At 42.0% G+C, this 23009-nt stretch overlaps 1 protein-coding gene across 1 annotated transcript in view; it reads left to right on the top strand.

Moving 5' to 3' along the window:
• Positions 1-23009, top strand: part of raph1b (Ras association (RalGDS/AF-6) and pleckstrin homology domains 1b) — a 55171-nt gene that overhangs the window by 10847 nt on the left and 21315 nt on the right. The window contains 1 exon segment of the mRNA XM_036128165.1: positions 7224-7304. The gene's annotated coding sequence lies outside the window, so the exon portion shown is untranslated.

Raw genomic sequence — 23009 nt, 5'->3', positions numbered from 1 at the left:
GTGGTTTTGTGGCTAAACTTAACTGCTTTGTCTCTATTGAACCAAAGGGTCAGCCAGACCCAACGTCTATAAAAAGGGCATTTTATTTAACGACCCCTTCTGTTGGACCCCTGCATAAATTATAACGCTGTAATAGAGCTTTATATGAGCTCTCCAAGTTATCCTCTTCTTGAACTGCAGCCACAGAAGCTGTTTTGCAGCTCTACATGCTTACACTCGAGTGCACCCATGCATTATTGAAATCCTCCAACCGTTTCAAGTGTTTCTGTGTTTAGTTCAAGCTGTAAACTAGCTCTGGCTAAAAAAAAAAAAAAAAACTAGGACTGGGAACTCTTTAAATATTCACTGTCGCCCATTTTTCTGTCTTGCATCTCCTCACCGCACTCTCGGCCACGAGCAAGAAAGATACCCGACTCATGTCCTCAGCAGGCAGCACTTAAGTGGGCAGTGAAACCTCAAGGAAGTGAAACGGGAAGTGTGGGGAAGCTGCTTGCTCCTGGCAGATTGCCCCGCTCATTGGTGGGAGCTCTGCATGCACAATGTTAGCATTGAGCCCACCAGAAAGGCTTTGGGAATCAGAAGAGCACCTGTTAGGGAAAATGTGAAGCACTTGGATGGAAGAGGTTTCACATGAAAGACAACAACTTGGAAACAATGAGGTCATCCGTCTTTTTCCTCATGTCCTCTCGCCAAAGTCTGGAAGCCGCTCCTTTTCTCACACGCCTCTGTGTAGTGCTCTGAATTCACTGTAAGAGCCTAGCGTTGGCAGGCCGCTCAGTTATTCCTTTTTCTTAACGTCAGGGTTTATTGAGGACACTGAAGGAAACTAGAGTTTCGCTGCAGTGACCTACAATGCAGGAGGAATCCAGCCAATAAAGGCAGCCGGGCCGTGCTCGCAGTGGATCGGCACAGTTTGCAGCAGAATCCCTTGACGGTAACTCAAATTTACAAGCTTAATCTCGTAAAGCAACGTGTGCGTTTGTAGCCGTTTCTATCCAAATCTGTTTGACTAATACCCCGGCCGCTCTGAAACTGACTGCAAGGTTGTATTGACCGGGTTTCTGGGTTAAGTTGGTGGCTGATTACCTTTGTAATCTCTTTTTTTTTTTTTTTGATATGCTGATCCTCACTGTCCAGTGATTTCTGATTATTTTTGGTCCACGTTCTTCGCAGCAAACTCCTATCGGTGAGCAAGGCACAACCTGTCCCTTTGGTTGCCCCTTTATCTGATTTTGGAGCTTGAGGAGTCGCCGTCATGGTTGAGGTTTGCCAGCTTGACCCCCTGATAGCTGGTGGTAGCTGTTGGGATTTCCAAAAAAAGTAAAAAAAACAAAGCAACTGGACTTGTTTTTCGTAGTTGAAGACGTTTTGCTTCCTCTCCAGGAAGCTTTCTCAATTCAAAAAGTCTGGAGTAATGTGTAACTGTTGGGATGAAATGGTTTGATGAACTTAACAAAAGTTGAGCTTTTTCACACTTTGTCACTTTACACACATAAACCTTATGTATTTTATTAGTGTTTTACACAATAGTCCAACACAAGGTCATGAATAATTGTAAAATTAATTGAAAATAATTTTTTTTACAAATAACCATCTGAAGTACCTGCCCTTATTTAATCTCACTATAAGTCCAGCAGTTCTCTGAAGGACTCTCAGACCATTAGAGAACAACCAGCGCCGTGAAGACCAAGGAACACGGCAGACAGGTAGGGGAGAAAGTTGTGGAGGAGTTTAAAGCAGGGTTGGATTATTAAAACAAGAAGTTCAAGCCATCATTCAAAGATGGGAAGCGCAAACCTACCAGAGCATGGCTGACCACCTAAACTGAAAGACTGAACGTCACAAGGCCAAAGGTAGCTTCGGAGGGGGCGGCAGAGATCCACAGCTTAGCTGGGACAATCTACTGACATGAATCTGAACATGGCGGTGATGGCAGCATCATGCTGTGGGGACGCTTTTCTTCATCCGCAAGAGTTGATGGATGGAGGCAAATGCAGGCCAACCCTGAAAGGTAATCTTAAACTGCAAGACACTTGAGTGACAAGTGTCTTGCACCTATTACCAGCCATCGACTATGAATAAACAGCCAGCGCTACAATGGATGCATGTGAGAAAGGCCCAGTTACAGTACAGGCATAAAGTCAAATCAAAATTTCCCTCAGTTTCACAGTAATCCTTTATTTTGTGCTGGGCCTATGATTAAAATCCCCAAAACGTTGCTTGTAAACGTTTGAGGGGGGTATGAGCAGTTTTGCAAGACGCTGTAAAGGAGGAGAAAGATGCGTCTTTAAGACGATCAGCTGCTCTAAAGTCGTGCCGATGATGAGGTAATAGGGAGCACAACATTCCCTCGTCACTAACCAAAAACCAGGTGCAAATAAATCTCCACCAAAGCGTGTCCCCTGGTCCAATACGAAAGCAGCAACCGCTCCAAAATGTGGGCTAATGCAAGAAGCCTTCATGCAACTTTGCACGCGTGTTATTACTAAACCCAACTGGCAGCCAATCAACCAGTGGGACCTCCATCAGGTCCCACTGGCCATCGTGGGAACATTCCTGACACAGCATTATTCCATAATTCCCACCATGTGTGGGTTTTTTTTCCAGAGGCGAGTGCTCGCTGAGAGCGTGGAGAATCCCACCGAGGAGCGGAGATGGGCTCGTTGTAATCGGAGCCAGACTTCACGTTGCATAGTGGAGCCAGCGGTTGCTTCTGTTTCAAATCTATAGGTCTTTAAATACAATTATGCGGATCTTTATTGTTTAAAGAGCCCATAATGTGCTTTAAATTGTTTGTTTTTTGTGCATCTTTGCTGTTGGAAAAAAAAAAAGCTCATTTAGCAAGTTGATGATAGAAAACAGGTGCAAAAACAACAGATTCTTCACTCATTCCTGCGAGCCAACAAGCTGCTTGGCAGCGCTCTGCAAGACTTCAGCGAAAAAAGCGGATAAATGAGCGGAAAGTTTCTGGAGGTGCTGGTCATCTCGCCATCCAGCAGTTTTTGTTGGATCAGTCTTCTATAGTACGATTCATTGCAATTTTGCACCAGTTCGTCGCCCTTTTGGGGCTCTTCATAATCCGCTCTGACAGCCAATACTTTGGGACTTCAGTAACTACCCATATCAGGACTTTAATCAGGGGTCATAAACTAAGTCTGCACAAGATCAGATGCTTGTTAAAACCATCAATAATTTAGCCAATGATGTGCTTTTAGCAATGGTGTGACTAAATCTTGGGATATTAAGCTGGTAAAGTGAGTATTAGTGGTTATATTGGGCCCCAAACATGAAGGGAAGGGATTTTAGCTCAAAACTCTGCTGTATATGTTTGAGACTCTTATTTTGAAGTTGGCACTGGTGTGCTTCCTGCTTTGCTGCGTTTTTATGGACGTGGTCTCTCTCTGATACTCATCTGGTATGATTTTGGATAAATGAAACGATGGAGAGACGGACAACATTTTTGAACCCCTTTCCACCACTTATGGTCATTTTCAACACTTAAATACTCTCAGAAAGATTAAATTCCCTTCAAACTGGTTTCCTTAAAATGACAACAAGTGCCTTGTGATCTAGGGACCTCTTTTAATTCAAAAGAGCAAAATGTTGGGTTCACAACATGGATGTGCAGGTAAATCTGCTGCATCATGGCAATTTGGACCAAAAATCTCTGAGGAAGGTTTCTGACAACTTGAGTTGAAAAATTAGGTAAACTTTGACGGCAAAAGGGAGTCCAGCCCTTTACTTGCAAGGAATACCCGATAAAGGGACCCTGAGTTTCTTATTAGGATTATTTTCCTTCATTGTTACTCAGAAATATCAAACTACTAAAAAGATTGAACGGAAAGGCATTGGTTAATTAAATGGAGGTAAAAAGGCATTAATTGGCGAAAGGGACTGGTCACCCAGGGCCTGTTTCTGGTGGTTCATTATAGTTTCTTTTCTGAGTTTTAAGTATCTAATAATGGGGATAATTTATTTTTTTTTGCAATACCTGCCCTCGCCCATAACAAGATAAGTAAACAAATATAAAGCAATGGGAACCCCAAAGCTAACCTACAACATGCACATTACGCATAAGCCTTGCAAAAGGTTCCACCCCTCTTGTCTTACCTGTTTTGTTTCATTACAACTGGTGATTTAAATGTTGTTGTTTTTTATCTGTTAAAAAAATCTAAAGAAATTGAAGTCAAATGAGGGGAAAAAAGTATTTATAAAAAAGAGTTACCTAAAATATTTAAAATTTGACGTATGTATGTACCTCCTTTGCTGTGTTTGTCCCTTTGGCTGCTCCTTAAAAAGTTTCTAGAGCAACCAGTTACCTTCGTTCAATAGTCCCATAATTAGTGAAATGAAGGGTGAGGTAAGCGTCACATGATCAGTCAGCATAACATCTTTTCTGAAAGCGAGAAAATATGGATTTACACCTGTAGGTATATGTTCTGTATCCATTTTAATTCCTGGTTTTGAGGCAATAAAACTTAAAAAAAAAACAAAGGGGGAGACAATATTTTTTGCAAGGCATTCTATAGAAGCGCTTTGACTCAAAGACAATCAAGACCTAACAACGTTGGCAGAGATTTTTGTATTGACCCGATGAAGAGGTCAGCAGCACTTGACTTGGAGGAGGGGAAAAAAAAAAAAAAAAGAAGCAACGCACTGATCAATACTAATGTGACTTCCCAGCGAGGAAGCTGAAGCGTCAATCGGCCTGCTGATGGTTTACCTCTGTGCCCTTACAGGAAGCCTGGGGGTCACTTAATGCTCTGAATCCACTCCTAGCTTCAAATCTGTCCGGTTGAAGCATTTTAAAACTGAACATTCAGGAATATGTTCATCTGGGAGGACGCGTTTGGTGCTGCTCTGTAGACCATTTAAATGTGGCAGCTAGATGATTAAGTCATATTAACTTTGCAGATTACAGCTCTGTAATGCTCTCAGGCCGTGTATTTAGCTCTCCCCCCCCACCCCCCCCCCTCACACAGTCCTGCCTTTATTTCCTGCTGTGACATCATCGCCGCCTCTGCTCGCTCAGAAGGCCTTCCCTTCTTCCCACTTCCTGCTCCAGACAGGAAATGAGCCACCCAGAGCAGGACTTTTTTTTTTTTTCCCGAGCCGGCGGGGGAAGCACGGGTGGACAAGGACACACCTGTGTCCCCCCCACACTGGACCCTGTGTTCCCGCTCAGACTGCTGTTGGGAGCGTGGCACCAATGCAGGCCACATAAACTCGAGACACAAGCCGTGTTTTTACCCCGATGTTAGGGCTGGGCGATATGGATTAAAAAATAAATCTCCAATTTTATCATACCAAATCCGATTAATCGATTTTTTTTTTTCCTCCTTTTTGTTTAATAAAAAGAAATTAAAGACATTATTTTAAAACCTTGCTTTTTATGTCAAGCATTTCGTCAGAGAGTTGACCTGGATTCAAAGTGCAACTAAAAACAAGCTGTGAAACATGCTTGTAAAACAAGATGGCAGCCGTGCCTTTATAAACAATGAAAATATAACAAAACATTTGCTGCTAGTGGTATTACACATTGAGCTAAGAACAGGCTTCACTGCACTTGTGAGCTTCAAACTAAGTTAAAAAAAAAGTAAATAAGTGAATGAAGTACCTCATATTATGGTAAAAAAAAGTTTCCACTTAACAATATTTTGACAATACATTTGCCTAAACATATATTCAGCATCACATGCTGTTCTCTTCATGGAAACCCAATGAGTGTATTGGCAAAATAAAAGCCAGATTTTCCAAAAACGAAATCTTAAAGAATTGTAAATTCAAAGTAATCGATTAAATCGATTTATCGCCTAGCTCTACCCGATGTGTATATATATATATTTTTTTGGAATCGATTAAATTAAAATAAATGTTTTGGCAGCATATTTGTATAGATAACCTTTTACCTAATGAAGTAAAAGCAAAAGCTGGTGTTGCCTCCTGATGGTGGGCTGATCCTGCGTGTGCTGCAGACGTGCCTTTGTGTTCAGCGGCGCGGCAGCTGCGCCCGCCCCCCCCCCCCCCCCCCCCCCCCCCCTCCATCTTGCTGTTGTGACTGAGGCAACTGTTTTCCCTGCAGCTGCGCAGGCCACACCTGTTCGATAGCCTTGTGTTGACTGAGCCATATCACGCGTCTGCAAATTACAAGAGCAACACGGCCTGACCTATAATCTAACCCGGTGGTTATGCTTCTTTCTTTTTTTTTTTTGTTTGTGTTTTTATGACACACGTGGAAGGATGACCCGCGTCCTTACGCTATCTCTTCGCAGCCGTTGTTACAAAGGCTGTGTTTGCTGTGAAAACACACGCGCTGGGTTTGCTTTGGCCTCGGAGGCCGCGCGCCGCGTCCGAACAACAGTTGGCGTGAGGAGAGAAGAGAAAGAAACAGCTGAGGTTAGCGGGAATAGCTGCCCACCTGCCGCACGCTCCGCTGCCAGATTACAGAGTCAATTGCTCCACGGCAATGCCAGTCAGATACCGTGTTTTTGATTTACGGCATCTTTTGAGCATGTCTTGTGAAACACGGTGAGGGATGTGTGACGGTGTGTGGGCCTGTTGCTGCTCCACTTGACCTTGAAAGCCTGCCGAGTGTATAATCTGCGTTTTAGGTTTTTGTTTTTTCGGGCCGCGACTAGCTCCTAATGCGTGACTCAGGGCTGCGGGGAGTTAACGATCCGCTGAAGCGTTTAAACCTGCAGACTCATGAGTCACTTTCGACGCACGGCGGACCGTTTTGACAAGGCCCCGTGCCCTGAGTCACGCTGGAAATTACTGGTTAAAGCGAATTACCGCTTTCGCCAGGCTGTGAGTGGGTGTTGATCTGAATGGTTTTCCTCACCAACCAGTTGGAATTGTTTTAATCCAGAAACAATGCCAAGGAGTTGTTTTTTTTTTTTCTTAATTAAAGCTGGACGCCCGCTTGATTGCTTTCAGGACTTCACAGAAAGCGTCTATCGTTGCGTCTGAGCTCAGTTAAGTCTATCGCTGAAGCGGCCTTCGCAGTTAATCCTCTGCATTCCTGTGAAGGAGAGCTGCGCTCTGCTCCAGCTGCCCAGTCTGTTGAGTCTTATTCTGCAGCACAAGGAGAAAAACAAAAGTCCAACTGTAATCTGTAATGTTTGACTAAAAGGCCTTCGGTGAGTCGAGGTTTGGCTCAAAACAGAAACTAACTCGTGGCTGATTCATGGTTTCCTTCTTCTTCTTTCTTTTTTTTCTTCTAGGGGATAAAAGCCCAGCCGCGGAGTGGAGTGGTGGTCTGACCTTTACCCTCAGTAGGAAGAAAGGGAAAAACCACTTCAGAGGTAAGAGTTCCTGTAAATTATAGTTGGTAAATGCTGGCATTGCTACTTCTTCTTTGTGTAAAATAAAAAAAAGACAAGTTTCGAGCCCAGTTGGCAAAAGTAAGGCAATTGATTTCTGTGTTTTCCAGCTCTGAATAAATATGGATTAAGAACAAAAGAGGGCAGAAAAAAAACATTAATATTTCCACTCTTCCTTCACAGTCCCATTTCTAAATCAGTCAGCTTTATTTGCCAGATATGTGAACACATACGACACATTTGACTCTATAGTTCTACTTTGTCCCTCCTTGTGTTGGTCCTTCATTCTGGTTGTCCTACTTTCTGTCTTTTCTTACCTCTGTTCTTTCCTTGATTCCTTTTCTCTTCCTTGTGTCCTTCCTTCTTTCCTTTCCTGTGTCCTACCTCCCATGTGTCCATCTCTAATTTCTTATGTCCTCTTTCTTTCCCTCTAGGTGTCCTCGCCGCAGTTTCTCGTGTCTTCCTTCCTTAATTCCTCTCTTTTTCCATTTTTCCTTCTGTTCTTCTTTCCTTCCTTGTTTCCTTCTTCCTACCTTCTTTTACTTGTCTTTCCTTTCCATCCTTGCTTAGGGCCTTACCTCAACCGTTCCCCCTTTCTGTCCCATATACTACTTTACTTTCTTGTGTCCTACTTTGCTTCTCTGCATGCTTCCTTCCTTTTTGATTTCCTTTCCAGTGACCTCCCTCCCTTGCTTGAGTGCTCTGTTCATTATGTCCTTCTTTCATTTCTTGGCTTCCTTCTTACCATCCTTCCAGTCATTTTGCTTTTCTCCTGGCTCCATATTTGAATCCTGCCCTCTGTAGAAATGTCTGTCATAATTTCATAATGAATGTTGCTGCCTTATATTTTTAAATGAGCACAAAGCAGTGATAACTACAGGAAGCTGAGGCTGGAAAACGTATGGAGTATATACCGTACTTGATGAATGTTGGGGGAAAACTCTGGAAAACTCGCGTCTCCTTGCGCCACGTGTCACTAATAGATTCCTGGGGAGCCTCAAACGCTAGTTTTATTGTTCTCCCCCCCTACCTGCATGTCAGGGGCTCAAACCAGCGTGATCTCGCTGATTTACATTTTTAACCGTTGTTCCCGGTTGACAATAAAGAATTAAGCTGTTCGTTCGTTGCTGTGAGTTCAAATTTTGGGAAGCATAGAGGTTACGCCCCAGAAAGCCTAGAGAAGGTTGTGTAAATCAAAGCCAAATGAAAGAGAAAGGCAGAGTCTTCCTCACCAAAGGAGATCATTCTTGACTTAAGTGGAACCATGTGGGGGTGAATCGTAGCTGCGGCTTGCAGAAAGATCTTTTGCTTTATACCATTTAGAGGTCACCTCTTTGCTGGCTATTGCCTTGGACGTCAAACTGGTCTGATCTCTTTATTAAAGACACTAATGTGGTTCTCACGGTACAATGACAGCAGGGAGGTATGCTGGTAAGCTAACACAGGAAGTCCTTCCCAGTAGCGTTGTATGTTTGTTTCTGTGTTGACATGCAGCTCATTGTGTTGTTATTGCAGAGTTTCTGCAACAAAAACACAAGGCAAAAAAAACTGCCTTGTGTTGTTGACTTGAACACATTAAAAATATTAATTGAGTAGCTGTAAATAACGATGCATTCTTAATGTATGATTACCTTTAGTGCAGTGGTGTCAAACTCATTTTGGTTTAGGGGCCGCATTCATCTTAATCTGATCTCAAGAGGGCCACACTAGTAAACTCATTGCAAGATTAAATAGAACTAATAAAAGTGGGCTTGTTGTTGATTTTTATGTTAAATGAATTTCACTTTGACACAATATATTATGAATAACCTCAGCGTTTTTAAGAAAAGTATGTGCAATTTCAACAATACTTTCACTCAGTTAAACATTTACTTAAGTGCATTATGCATAAGAACTGATCACAGTGATTGGACAATGTTGAAAAACATTTATTCGCATTTTTTGGAACTTAAAAACACTGTCCTGCATGACAAAATACATCAAACAGATAAAAATTAAGAAATGATTTAAAATTTTTCACATCTGAAGCTCAGTGCTACCATCTGCTGATTAAAACACAGCGCCCCTCGTGGACAATACAGGAACTGCAGATTTTCAATTAAACAAAGTACATGTTTTTTCAATAATTGTTTTATCATTCTCTTCCTTTTATCTCCTCTTTCACCTTTTGTTTTTTTCTTCTTCTTCTTTCTTTCCTCTCCTACTTTCCCATTGTAGTGTCCATATCATTTGAGATATTCCCCGCATGAATCATAATAAAACTATTCACATTCATAAATCAAGCGGAGCACTATGGCAAAAGCAGTACTGCTCCACTTGTGAAAGTCAAATCTGATGAGCTCTTTTTGGCATTAAGACAACAATTCTTATTGCCACATTGCCAGACAGGACACTGGGAAAAGAAAAAAGAAAAAAAAAATGTTTTTTGTTTTTTTTCTCTTTTTAATTTTTTTTTTAATAATTATAATATATTTAGCCACCGGGCGCCGGACTAAATTGTTCGGCGGGCCGGATGTTTGACACCCCTGCTTTAATGGAAATACTATGGTTTTGTTTATTGGTAGCGCTATAATGATGCTTTTTATTTTCTTACTAGGGGTGTAGGACTGTTCTGGGGTTTAAAGCCTGTCAGGGTGATGAGTTTAACACTAGAAACTGAAGGTGTCATGTTAAGTGTTTTTAGCGGTCATGCCCCACAGGTGAGGCAGAGAATAAGGAGAAACACTGGAGCGAGTTAGATGAAGTGATGCAGAACACCCCCATAGGTGAGAGAGTGGTGATCGGTGGGGATTTCAATGGACACGTTGGAGCTGGGAACAGAGGTGATGAGCAGGTTTGGTATCCAGAACAGGACACTCTGGAGTTTGGACAGTGTTCCCATTTTGACATATGTATGAAGTGAGGTCGCCTTCCTGTGGGGCTGGTTCGCTAAGCGCCTTGACTTGGCATGTGGGTTCGAGTATGTATGGGGACTATCTGCTCCTATCAGGGAGCGATTGACCAAATCCCCTATTACTGATGTTTTCAAACATTTTTAGCTGCACCCTCAGTATACTGCCTTGATGTGGCAGGTTGTAAAAGTTTCATGCTTTTTGGCGCAGACACCAGTGGATCCCACTGTGGGACTTTGCTAACTGAGCGCCGTCCCAGTTTCGTACGCATTGCACGGGCTTGAACATCCCTGCGTTTGTGGGCCAAACTGTGCTGAATTCTGTGGAAGGGCTTGTTAACGGAGTCACGGCTGAGGTTGAGTCTAGCGCAGAGCTCTCCCCTTAACCTGGATTGATAATGCACACTTCCTCCTCCTCTAGCTCTGCTTAATAAGCATGGAAGAGGCATTTCTCACGCTAACTCATAGAACAGCTTCTCCGTCAGGCTTGATTGGGGGAAACGGAGCACATGGAAACTGAACATTTATCGGCAACCCCTTAGAGGAGAGGCAGGAACTGTTTTTTTCCGTTCTCTTGGCTATTTGCAACTTTTTGCCATCAAAAACGTTGAACTTCAGGCCAGTTTTGCAATGTCGCATTTAGACACGTGAGGTCCACATTCAAGGCAGAAGAAGTATCACCAACCCCAGCCTGTAGCCAGTTTTGTAGCCAGGCCGGTTGGCTGTGGCTACTCGTGTCCAGTGGCACCGGGTGAACGGAGTCAATCATGTTGCCCCAGCTTGTTGCAGCTTCTGCATCGTTGACCAGTGTTGGTGCTTGAGCCACTGTTTATTGGGTAGCTTCTACAGAAGCCAGGACATGGTTGCCTCTGGACAGCGTTGCCTGATGAGCCAGACAGAGATGGAGAACCTTGGGGGGGGAAATCAGCTACAATGAGAGGGCTATGGTCACCCGAGGGCTACTTTGGCATGCTTCAAGCCGCTACAGCAGTCTGCTGGAGCATCTGCCTTCACGGTGACCCTGCTATTTGTAGGAAAGGCAATGGTGTATAGTGCTAGAATGACTAACCAGCTATGGCTAGGTGTAGCGTTGCAACTTAAGACGGCAAAGCATATTTGTGACGTTTTGCACTTTTCCATATTCAACAGTGCAGTTTTGCTACAGTTAAGGAGTAGGGGTGTAAATCTTCAGCTTTATCACGATACAATGTTATATCTATGTTTTTATGACGATACAATATCTGCTGATATTGCAAAGTCTGTTACCATTTCCAATCAATACGGTTGATATGAAGCGATATCTGCCCATCTAATACTGTTCTTTACTTTCAAATCAACTCACAAAAAAAACCTTCCAGGTATCAGCCGTTAAAATCCAAAACATCATTTGTCTAATTTTAAAATACTTAAATGGAACAATAATGCTGGGTGTACCCCAGCATATTATAAGCCTGGTGGGCCGCCAGGCTAACATGCTAGCTGTTATCCGAATGCTATGAAAGAGGCCATTCTGCTCAGGTATAAACCCATCGTCGTATTGTGTGTGCATTTTTTTTTAACATACAGAACTTCCCCCAAATATTCCTACTTAAAACATTGTTACCTTAAAGTGAGCTAAAAATATTCTTCTTTCAACCAGGTGACCAGCAGTCTGCAGCAACAGGTGGGGGCGGGGCTGCTGCATTCCACTGGGCTTCATACAGCTAGAGAAAAATTATAAAGCCACTTTCCACATCATTCAGACAGAGAAATCTATGTTTAGACCGCTTTCTTGACTTTGTGTTGCTGCGTTTCGAAGCAGACGGCTCATCATGGTGCACAGGACCTTTTTAGTGGGAGAAGGAAAACAAAAAAAAAACATAGATGACGTCATGCTGAATCTTTTTCCCCCTTATTCCTGTTAATGGAAATGCTTTGGAAAGAAGCTGATTCACATGTCCTGTTGTTGATGAAGTTGGCCAGCTGGCAACAATGAGCAGCCATTCAAGAAAAGGAATCAGTTTCTCAGACTTTATCAACCCATTGGTTGCTCTTTATATATATATATATATATATATATATATATATATATATATATATATATATATATATATATATATAAAAACTCCTGCATCATCAACATAGATGGAGATGCTGTTCCAGAGAGTAAGGATGCTGCTGGTGTGTCAGGCATGTTTGTACACAGCTTGTGGCTGTGCGCTGGAGATTCACGCCGTTTGTGTGTCAGCGTCACACACAGGGACTCCCACTAACACCTTCACTCAGCTGTCTGTGTCAGTCAGCGCACCCGTCTACGCGGGCATGCACATCAGGCGCAGCTGATCAGTTATCATGGCAACTGTTTGATTCAGAGGCGGCGCCACCCTTGAACCGATGGCTCCCGCTGGTTCTGAAACGAAGGCGTCTCTCCGGGATGATGCCGTGTGGTTGTGTGTCTCAGGCACAGCGAGGAATGCTGGAGGAAGGAGGAGGCATGGCTGGAAACCAGTCTGGCACATTTTCCGGGTCTGCCTGATGAGACTGATAAAAACAGACAACAGCTGCAGAGGGGATACGGACAGAAAGGGAGAAATATGTTGGTGAGAAAACACGAGCAGACATTCCCGGCTGGTAATGGTGTTTGTTTGTCTTCACAAGCATTTCACTGTTGTGTGCTCTGGCAGTTTCTGCAGTAGAAAAAAATACCCTTTTCTGCTTTCTGGGTTAAACTGAAAACATATAACTGCTTATGTCTGACGGCCTGCACATAGGCCTTCTGCAGCCCTGGCTTTGGCGCTCCTGCATATAATCTGGGAATTATGTGTTTGGTCATATATATGAAGCGAGTTTGGCTACCATACGGATATTTGACACAGTTGGACTTTCCAGGAGATGCACACTTGAGTTTCTTATGAAATGTAAAATGTCCTGTTCTGAGTAAACAGATTTCTCTGATATCCAAGAACAGTTGACATGTTGCCTTGAAAAATTGTTTCCTTTCTCAAAGCTTCTACCTTTTTTGCCTCATGTGTCTCCATTTTTAAACAACTCACCGATACTGAAAATAGCGGTTTGTCTTTCTTAACTCGGTGATGGCTCCCACACCGAAGAGTGTGGGAGCCTGATAATATACGTATTTATGAAAAGAGATACGATTTTTAGTTCCCCTCTGGCCGATAACTGTCCAGGGTTTTTGCATCTCTGGCTAAGATGCAATCCTACCACTGTTAATACTGTGAATTAGCTCACAATGGCAGTTTCTGTGTTTGATCAAAAATTATCTCGGATAAAGTGACTAATGTAATTGTTTAAACAATAGTTTTCAATCTGCTTAATCAAATTGCTGTTTACGGGAAATTCGGAGAGGAATATAACGCCTCATTAAATCATGTTCTCTAAAAGATTTCCATCAAATCATTTTGTCACCCAGGCCGCTTTTTTAGGAATCAGTTGTGTCAACTTAATATTTGTCTGCAGGAAAAATAAAACATTGATTTAAAGTGGCAGTAATGTTGTTTAGTTCACAATGCAGGTCTAGCTCCATTTATCTGTACCCTGAGCTGACCAAACACTGAATATCACCTAAATAATCTCCAGCTCTGAGCTCTCAGCAGTCGTCTGCTGCTGCAGTGCTGCATCATGTTCAGAAGTTGGTGTAGGTGTGTGGACACATTGCAGCAGACCACCTGAGCCCCTCTATGTGTGTTTCTGTGTGTGTTTCTGTGTGTGTGTGTGTGTATCTGTCTGGATGGAACCTGATCTCTTGAGGGAGAAGACAAGAATATCGATTTCACATTTGGGCTCATGCCTTGCAGGGAAGCTGACGCATCCTCGCTAATGTCCGAGCCTGAGCGGACGGTTCGCCGCTCCACGTTCAGACAGCTTTTACTCACCTTTTTTTTTTTTGTTTTTGTGATATTTCCGTACGGAGGTCAGGGAACCCAGCACTTGATTGTTCTGAGTAACCATCCCACCAGCCTCTCAATGAAGCCAAAGGATGAGGCCTGCGTGTCGATCGCGCGCGTGTTGCCATGACAATGGCGGCTGAATTTCGCCTCGCCGTGATGCTGGTGAGCGTGCTGTGTCCTCACACTTCCCACCCACCAGCGTGACCATGCACTTCCACTATCCCCCTCCTCTCCAGATTCAGTTTGTGCAGCTCTGCCTCTCTCCATCTGTCAGCTTCTGCCCTGCTCCTCATCTTTCTCCTCCCTCTGCCCCCCCCTCCTCAGCTCTCTCTGCGCTCCTCCTTCCTAATTGGCTGTATGAGCCGTCCGGGATCGCTGTGTCACGCCACGCTCGATTGATCCTGAATCTCTTTGTGCATCCATATGTGTGGGCCTGACTGGGTAATGGTCTGCTTGCTGGCTGTTGCTCGTGCTTGGCTGATGTCGCCGTTTAGGCGATCAACCCCCGACTCTATTCACAGCCTAATGGTAGGCTTCGGCCCTGTTATTGTGTCTATCCATCATCCTCTTTCCTCCTCCTCTGTACTTAAACAGCTCGTCTCTCCTCGCAGCAGTTCCCCTCCCTTATCTTTGATCTATGCCACTTTTTATTAGCACGGTTCTGACGAGACAAAACAGATGACACATGTCATTAATATTCAGCTAAACTCACAAGTGTTATGATGATGTTTTTTTTTTTTTCCTTCAGTGTTTACCACATTTTAGAACTCAATGGTTATTAAAGAGGCACCGATTGCAGATTTTGGTAAAGCTCTGACCTGCTAATGCTAATGATTTCTCTTTAGGATTTAATAACATCTGAATAACTATTTAAATTCTTTTACTTACACTGCAAAAACGGAACTAAAAATAAGCAAAATGTTCTTAAAATTGGTGTAGTTTTCCTTGATTTGAGCAGGTAAAAAAGATGATCTGCCAATAGAATAAGGAACAACTCATCTTCATCTTATTTTAAGTGCAGTTTATCTAATTATCTTATTTTAGGGGTAAAAATACTCATTCCCTTGGCAGATAATCTTATTTACCTGCTCAAATCTAGGACAAAAACACAAATTTTAAGAACATTTTACTTATTTTTAGATCCGGTTTTGCAGTGTAAAAGTAATTTCAAATTATCCGTCTGGCCATATTAACAGAGCTGGCTTCCTCTCCATCGCTGAAAATATTTAAAATCCTCCAGGTTTTTAAAGATATTTATCCAAATAAAACTGAACTAAATAGCTACAGCATATCTACGTCACAAGATGGATAACAGGTCACGGCTTATGTTTATATTGAGTTATACAGAATATCACTATATATTGCAGTCTAGATTATCTCTTGGTAGCAAATAAAAAATCTGGCATGTTTAGCTGTACTGTAAACATAACAGAAAATAACCCTAACCCTAGCCAAACTATGCAGGACGCTCATTTTGTCCTCTTGCTCTTTTGGGCGTGATCTGTAGGCCATGACCCCAGGTGAGGGTTGAAACATACAGGTACAGGTAAATTGAGGTTGGGTGCCTGGCCTAATGGCATATGGGCGGACACACCAGTGGCCAGTAAAGGTGGAGAGTTTAAGTCAGCCACACCCCGTTAGAAGCTGGACAAAAAGCCACTCCTTATGTACATAGTTCTTTGTCGTACAGTGAGTGGGTAGGTTTCTACTTCTTTATGTATAACTTGCTTTATAGTGGTTTTAATTCAGCCAGGAAGAGAAATGTGAAGAAAGGAAAGACAAATGGCCGCTGATATAAGCGGGTGATCGTCATCTGTGTTGCAAACATGAGCCTGGAAGTAATTAGGTGTTCTCACATTTTTAAAAGATTTAATCTGTTTTAAATCTTAGTGGTAATAAGACCAAGCATTTAAGATCGCTTTGTTCTTTGATGAAGGCCTGTTTTTGACAGGCTCAGCACACGCAATGTCACAAGATGGACTCCACTGGCTTTCAGACTGCTTCGTTGTCATGCATAATGTCGTTTATGATATCTTGTGTCTTGGGATGTCAGTGTCTGTTTAAAGGCTTTAGTTTATAGGTCATAGCAGCTATTTTGACAGCTAGACGCATATATGTGTAAGTCTTGAGTCATAAGCTGTCTGCCTGGAAGCGTATTTCATTCCAGACGATGCACTGACATGAAGAGGAAAGGCAATGTATCCGTTTGACGCTTTAAACCATCTGAGGTTTTAAACCTCCATATTTGTGTGTGTATATATATATATATATATATATATATATATATATATATATATATATATATATATATATATATATATATATATATATATATATATATATATATATATATATATATATATATAAAATAAATACAGAAGAATGTTGTATTTAACAATGCTGTCATACATTGTGGTTCTGATCCTCTCTTGGGCAGCTTGAGAGACATGAAATAATTTGCTGCTAGTCTAATCAGCCATCAAAAGTATTGCATAATTTTCTTAAGATGAGTATTGATGGGTGGCCTTATGAAACCTCCTGTGGCGGACTATTCATTGTCTTAGCTCACGTTTTCAGGGATGAATGGGAATGCATGCCCACAAAAAAAAAACTTTCAATATCATCATGCTCAAGTAGGGTTTGAAACGATTAGATCTGCGAAAATGCAAACTGGCAATGGTGCAACATCACGGCCTTCTTAACTAACTGCAAGGCAAACAAAAACAACAGGAACTCATTCAAGAAAACCTAAAGTTTTTAATTATGACTGATGATGCCTGCAAAACTACAAAGGTTCCACTACAATTTATGTTAAAAAAAAAAACCCTCAGATGCAGGTTGACTGTATTGGCAGCACAGCTGCAGTACTTTCCCTCCCTTGTTAGCCCATTATCAGCATCAGAAGCTAATGCTAGCTGGTAGCTTTATTAGGATATTCTGTACATTTATTTCCTCCTGGAGGGGAAATTTCCTTCAGTGTAGTTTAACAAATGATTCAAATGTTATGTTAACCATGTATGGTTGCACGTTAGTGTTTTCAAATATCAAATAAGCTTCAGAGTGGTGGATCTCAACAGGGGAATCCTGCTGCTGAGGAGCTAGCATGGAGGAAGCTGGGGAAACCTTACCTGACTCATTACAGTTCTCAGACCTGGCAGGTTTAAAACAACTCTTTGCGATGGTGAAACTCCTGCAGCTGCTGCCAGAGACCTTTTTAAGAGTGTTACACATTTGTCACACTAAACTTTTCCCAATGTGTGTTTACAGCTTAGCAGCACAGCAGTTATTCAAGCTTTCTTAGAGTTCAGCGAGTTTCTGTAATTGACCTCTTGTTCCCTACTCTCTTATTTTCCACAGTGCTTCCCTTTAATTTTGGCTCACATTGACAGTATTATGTAATATGTTAATGGTTTTCTGTTGGGAGGTGACGAGCATGTTCAGGCATACTTTTTTAGGGTAATTTGGCGGCGGGGGGGGGGGGGGGGTGAAAATGGTTGTAAGAACAAGATTGATTCAGTTTATGGTGGCAGAACATAGCTAAGTGGGTATTTAATCTAGAAATAGACTGTTTAGAAGTACGTGATGTAAACCCGACTCAGGCGGTAGTATCTGGCTATAAAATTGTTTACATAGCTTTGTCTATATTCCACAATCCCAGGCCTCGTATTTCCTGTCTGACTGACATATGAAAGGATTTATTTGTAACCCACGTCTTATGAGCTTTGGATCATTGCACGTCAACTGGAAACACTGGTGCAGAATCAGCCAAGGTGGGACTTCTGCACTTCTCTTTCCCAGTTCAGCAATCACAGTGGACAGAAAACAGAGCAACTCTAAAGTAGTCTTTTTGTAGTGGTTCAGCATGTTGTAACCCCATGTTTTTCATCAGTAAGCCTCATAATGATTGCTCTGTGCCTTGGAATACCTCCAGTAACCCATGCCCGATGGTAACTGAGACGTCAGCAACTTGCAGCTCTTGTAAACTACTCAGACCTGAAAGTACTACTTGTCTGGTCTGAAAGTTGAACCATAAAACTTGTTAGTCAATCTCGAATACTGCTTTAATGGGAACCAAATGTTCAGGCGTACTCTGTCACCATCAGACAGACTGAATTTGATTCAGCCAAGAAGACCTAGCCTGGCCTATGATGTCATTTCATGCATTTTTTCTCTTAGAAAAGGAAAGGAGCAGAGAGGTCCCAGGCCTCCTGCTGTTGTTCTCCTGTTTTTAACACTGCATGTGTTACTACACAGGGATTCAAATATAAGCCTGGTCCAAAAAGCAAGAAAAATTATTTGGGCTTGCGTTTTCTTTGTTGTATTGTGGCAATAAATGTGCCATGCTGCTGGAAAGCTGGGTAATTTCCTCCTAGGTGGTGCCGAATATGTAAGGAAAAGGCACCTGTGGGTTGAGCAGCAGCATTTAGTGTGGGTTGCACCCATGGAAAAACTTTAAGAAGTCCTCCTTAACCAAAAAAGCTTGTGGCAGAGGCAGTGTGTTGGTGTTGGTAAAACAAGGTTGGTCATAACCAGAGCAGAAGCCGTCTCAATGCAGAGTTTAACATCCGATCCTGCACCCTGTGGTAATTTGACATCTCCATCCTTTTGGACTCAACCTATCCTCCAAGATGTCATTGCTTGCCCCCACAGAGCAGGGTTTATCAGAGCAAAACACCCACGTTTTGGTATCAGTGAACACTTTGGGATCAGATTGGGTGTGCTGGTGTAGTCAAACACACTGACTGGCCTGTTAGAAATGAACAATGGGACGAGGTCCCACCGCAGTGTGTGACCAAGCTGGTGACCAGCCTGAGGAGCAGGTGTCAGGACGTTGTGGATGTTTACTTTGCCAATACGTCTCATTTCTTTAACATTCAGTAATGCAGCAAAGCAGAACAAGCTTGTTTGCCATTGGTATTAAAGGATTTTTTTCCAAGCACAGCCCACGTGCTCATCTCTGCTTCTCATCCTACATATGTATTTTTCTTACAGATGTGGCATAATTTATAAACTGACTTTTTGTTCTAGTATAAGATTTATTCCCATGAAGCATTGTCGCAACAAAGAAATAATGAACCGACTCGTTGGACGTGAGGGGTTTGGTGTCAGAATTGGTGTGAAACTAGACCTCAGGCTGGATCAGTCGTTCCAAGTCATGTGGCTAGAAGTCAGGGAGTTAGTCACTTATTAACCTACTTTCTCTGGCGACAAAAATACACAATGCACAAAGGGAGAGCCGGGCTGACCAAAAACTCCAACGCTTTGCAACATTTCTTCAGCAGTATTCAAATAGAGTTGGATACAGTATCTGTTCCTTTTGTTACACAGCCTGAGTCTTTACTCTGTTTTTTTATTCTAATCCTCTTGACACTCTTTGAACTGAACGGCTAAAGATAGATATCTCTTCTCTTCCATCGTCTATCCTCCTCCTACCTCGTCTCTCTTCTCGGGGCCAAACGCTATACTTTAGTTTATAGAGAAGAATTTCTGTTTGTAAACGACAACTTTTTTCTTTTCGTTCCTGAATTGTGATTGGCCAGCAAGTTTCCCCTTGATATATTTTTTATAAATTTAATGCTATAGATACTTAAAAACTAAGAACTACCAGCTTTTTCTGATCAATATGTGATCAAAACGTTATTTTAATGAATGCCGTCAGAAAACTTAAACCTGTCTAAATTAGAATTGGCAGGTCAGACCCTAAAGGAAACGGATAGTCTATATGGGCCAGTAAATACTTCTTTGGCCCTTCTACACTGCAAAAAGAGAACTAAAAATAAGTAGAATTTTATTGAAATGAATGTGTTTGCCCTTGATTTGAGCAGGTAAATAAGATTATCTGCCAATGGAATGAGTATTTTTACCCCTAAAATAAGATAATTAGATATACAGCACTTGAAATAATATGATGGAGATGAATTGTCCCTATTTTAAGTGCAAAAATCTTATTCCATTGGCAAATAGTCTTATTTACCTGCTCAAATCAAGGAAAAATACTCTCATTTCAAGAAGATTTTTCTTAGTTTTAGTTCTATTTTTGCAGTGTAAGTTTGATTTAAACACAATTCTCTCTTTGATTCCATTTTTTAACAAAGCTCAGAAAAGAGACTCCTCTGGGATAAGTCCTTTGACCTCTGCTCGGTCAGATTAAACTCCTGACCCATCCAGATCAATGTCGGCCATGCTCAGACAAGATAGGAAGTATCTAGAGGGAAAAGGCCAAGGCTGGCATTTGATGGTGATAGCGCTGCTGCGTACGCACACACCGACACACAGCAGCTTTCATGGTCATGCTCCATAAGCTTAAAGGCAGGGCCGCAGGTGGTAATTCCCTTAAACCTACAGCTGGATCTCCGTTTGAAGCCGCGATTCCATCAGGATGACAGAACCGGAGACATCGTCAAAGAGCGCTTTGGTTTTTTTGTGGCTTGCGTTAATTATTCCTTCTTATCTGCTGTAAATAAAACCTATACAGTCTGCAGAGGTGTTGAAAATATGCAATTCAAGTATTTCCTTGGTCTGGGTCGATGTGGAAACTTTTTATTCCTCACCTCATCGCATGAAAGCTTCCCCTTAAACAATCATCTGTCTCTCTGTTCCAACCACTAATCTGTTTTTCGTCCTTGGTTTTTGAAGGCTGCATAATCAAAGCTGGACTACAGTCTAAATATTTGCCATCCATTCAAACTCAGTTTTTGAACCCCATATTTTAAATTGAGAAGTCTTAAAACTTTAGCCCAGAAAAGGATTCAGACGTTACATGTGTAGTAAGCCCAAAAGTGTTGTTGGGTATCGCTGGAGCCACACACTGCAAAAATAAGTAAAATGTTCTTAAAGTTAGTGTATTTATTCTTTATTTGGGCAGGTAAATAAGATGATCTGCCAATGGAATGAGTATTTTTACCCCTAAAATAAGATAATTAGACATCCGGCACTTTAAATGAGATGATGGGAATGAATTGTTCCTATTTTAAGTGCAAAAATCTTATTCCATTGGCAGATCATCTTATTTACCAGTTCAAATCAAGGACAAATACACTAATTTTAAGAACATTTTACTTATTTCTAGTTCCGTTTTTGCAGTGCAGGTAGCCAATTAAAGAAATGGCAATGACCAAATGGTAAACTAGGAAAGCACAGAGCCTTGGTAAATGATGCAGTCCGTGGCTGTCAGGGCTGTCTGAAGGAGTCTGGTCCTCATTTTCAACTCATCTTCCCACGCCCCGCAGCTCCCTCCCATTCCCAGTAAGTGGCACAGAAAACCAAAGGGACAGCTGGAGTTTCCTGACATGGAGCCGGTCATAAGGGAAATGAGGAATTCTGCACATCCTGGCTATTTCCTGTTCCGCCTCACACGCTCGCCAGTGAGGGCACGGATGTAATTTCAAACACGCTCGCACCCAGATCTCGCTAAGTTTGTTTTTAGGTTGCGCACGCAGACTCCTCCTTCTTCTGCAAGCTCCTATAGGCCAAGCCCCAGCGCCAAAGCAGGAAGCTATCCATCATCGGCACTGCAATGGGACACTGTAACAAGTGTCTCTCAACTGCTGTGGGGTTTCACTCCGCATTGCCATCTATCGCTGTTTTGCTTTTTCAGCTCCTGCCTCGTGTTTTCCAAGCTTTCACCCCCTCTCCAGCGGAAAGCGGCGTAGATTTCAAGCAGCTTTTCTCGTAGAAGCTCAAGCAGTTCTTATAAAAGCATGCAGAATATTTGCCAGATCAAAGGGACAGGGTCATCAGAGGGGTTAATCCTGGTTTGGTACAGTCCCAACTGGTGACTGACACTAGATGGTTTGGATAGCTGGAGGCAGTGTCAGCGTCTGAAGACATCAATGGGATTACTGTGCAATATATACCGTCAGACCGCTCTGGAGTGAGATTACCTCACCCTTTGGGTCTGATCTGTACGCGGATTGGCTTTTACTGTCCACAGATCTATGCGTCTTGTGCCTTTTCTTCCGTCTCTCTAAGTAAATCTGGATTCAGTGGATACGCATGTTCTTGTTAATTTGTGCAGTTTTCTTCTTACTCATTCGGATGTCAGCTTTATCTGAATAAACCGAGGACACTAGCAGATAGTTTGGCTGAGCTCAAGGATATGCACCTTGACCTATTGCCATTTGTTTTGAAGCTTTATCTGGTTTTCAGTCTAATTTATGCTTTTTTTGTATTAAAGTGACCTTGTGCTCTGTATTTGCTTGTATGCACACGATTTATACTACTTTACATTAACATAATGCAATAATTTCTCTTCTTGTCATTGTTGCGATAGTTTTTTTCCTGGTTCTTCTCATTTTTTTCCCCTTTGTCATCACTATATCTCTATTTTTCCTTTAATTTAATAAAGTCAACTGTTAAACAGGAAAAATATAAGACCCAGTGTATTGGGCTAACCTCCCAAGAAAGGATAGGGTTATTTCTTCCTTATTTTAAAAAGTAAATCAATCAATCAGAAAAAAAAACAGCTAACGCTTTAATGGAGTTATTTTTCTGACAGTATTATAAATTGAAAAAGCTTTTTCATGTCTACGACCTAACACACTGGCAGCCTATGGAGACATTTAAAGGCTTTCTGATGTGATGAAAGTCCGCCTGTTATTCACAATGATAAATGTCTGCTTCTGACAAGAACTGTAATTGTAGAAGCTAAAATCATGACACTGCTGCTCTAATGTCCTCGGCCCATTTCTTCAGACCGCTTTCATCAGAATACTTTACTAACATAAGTCTCACGTTTCTCCACATAATCGGTCGGTTCTTTTCATAGGGGTTTAACTTCATTATAGTAATGTATGTGTCCGAATGTTATCCGTATAAAGTGTTTGACAAAACTCTGACTCTACCAGTCCATCTGCTGTTAGTTTTCCGAGAAATCTGGTCCTAAAAAGTCACTTCAAGCTAACGCTACAC

This window comes from Fundulus heteroclitus, chromosome 24, assembly GCF_011125445.2.
Source record: "Fundulus heteroclitus isolate FHET01 chromosome 24, MU-UCD_Fhet_4.1, whole genome shotgun sequence".
NCBI lineage: Eukaryota > Metazoa > Chordata > Actinopteri > Cyprinodontiformes > Fundulidae > Fundulus > Fundulus heteroclitus.
The sequence above is the reverse complement of the archived record's forward strand: the minus strand, read 5'-3'. Positions and strand labels throughout refer to the sequence as shown.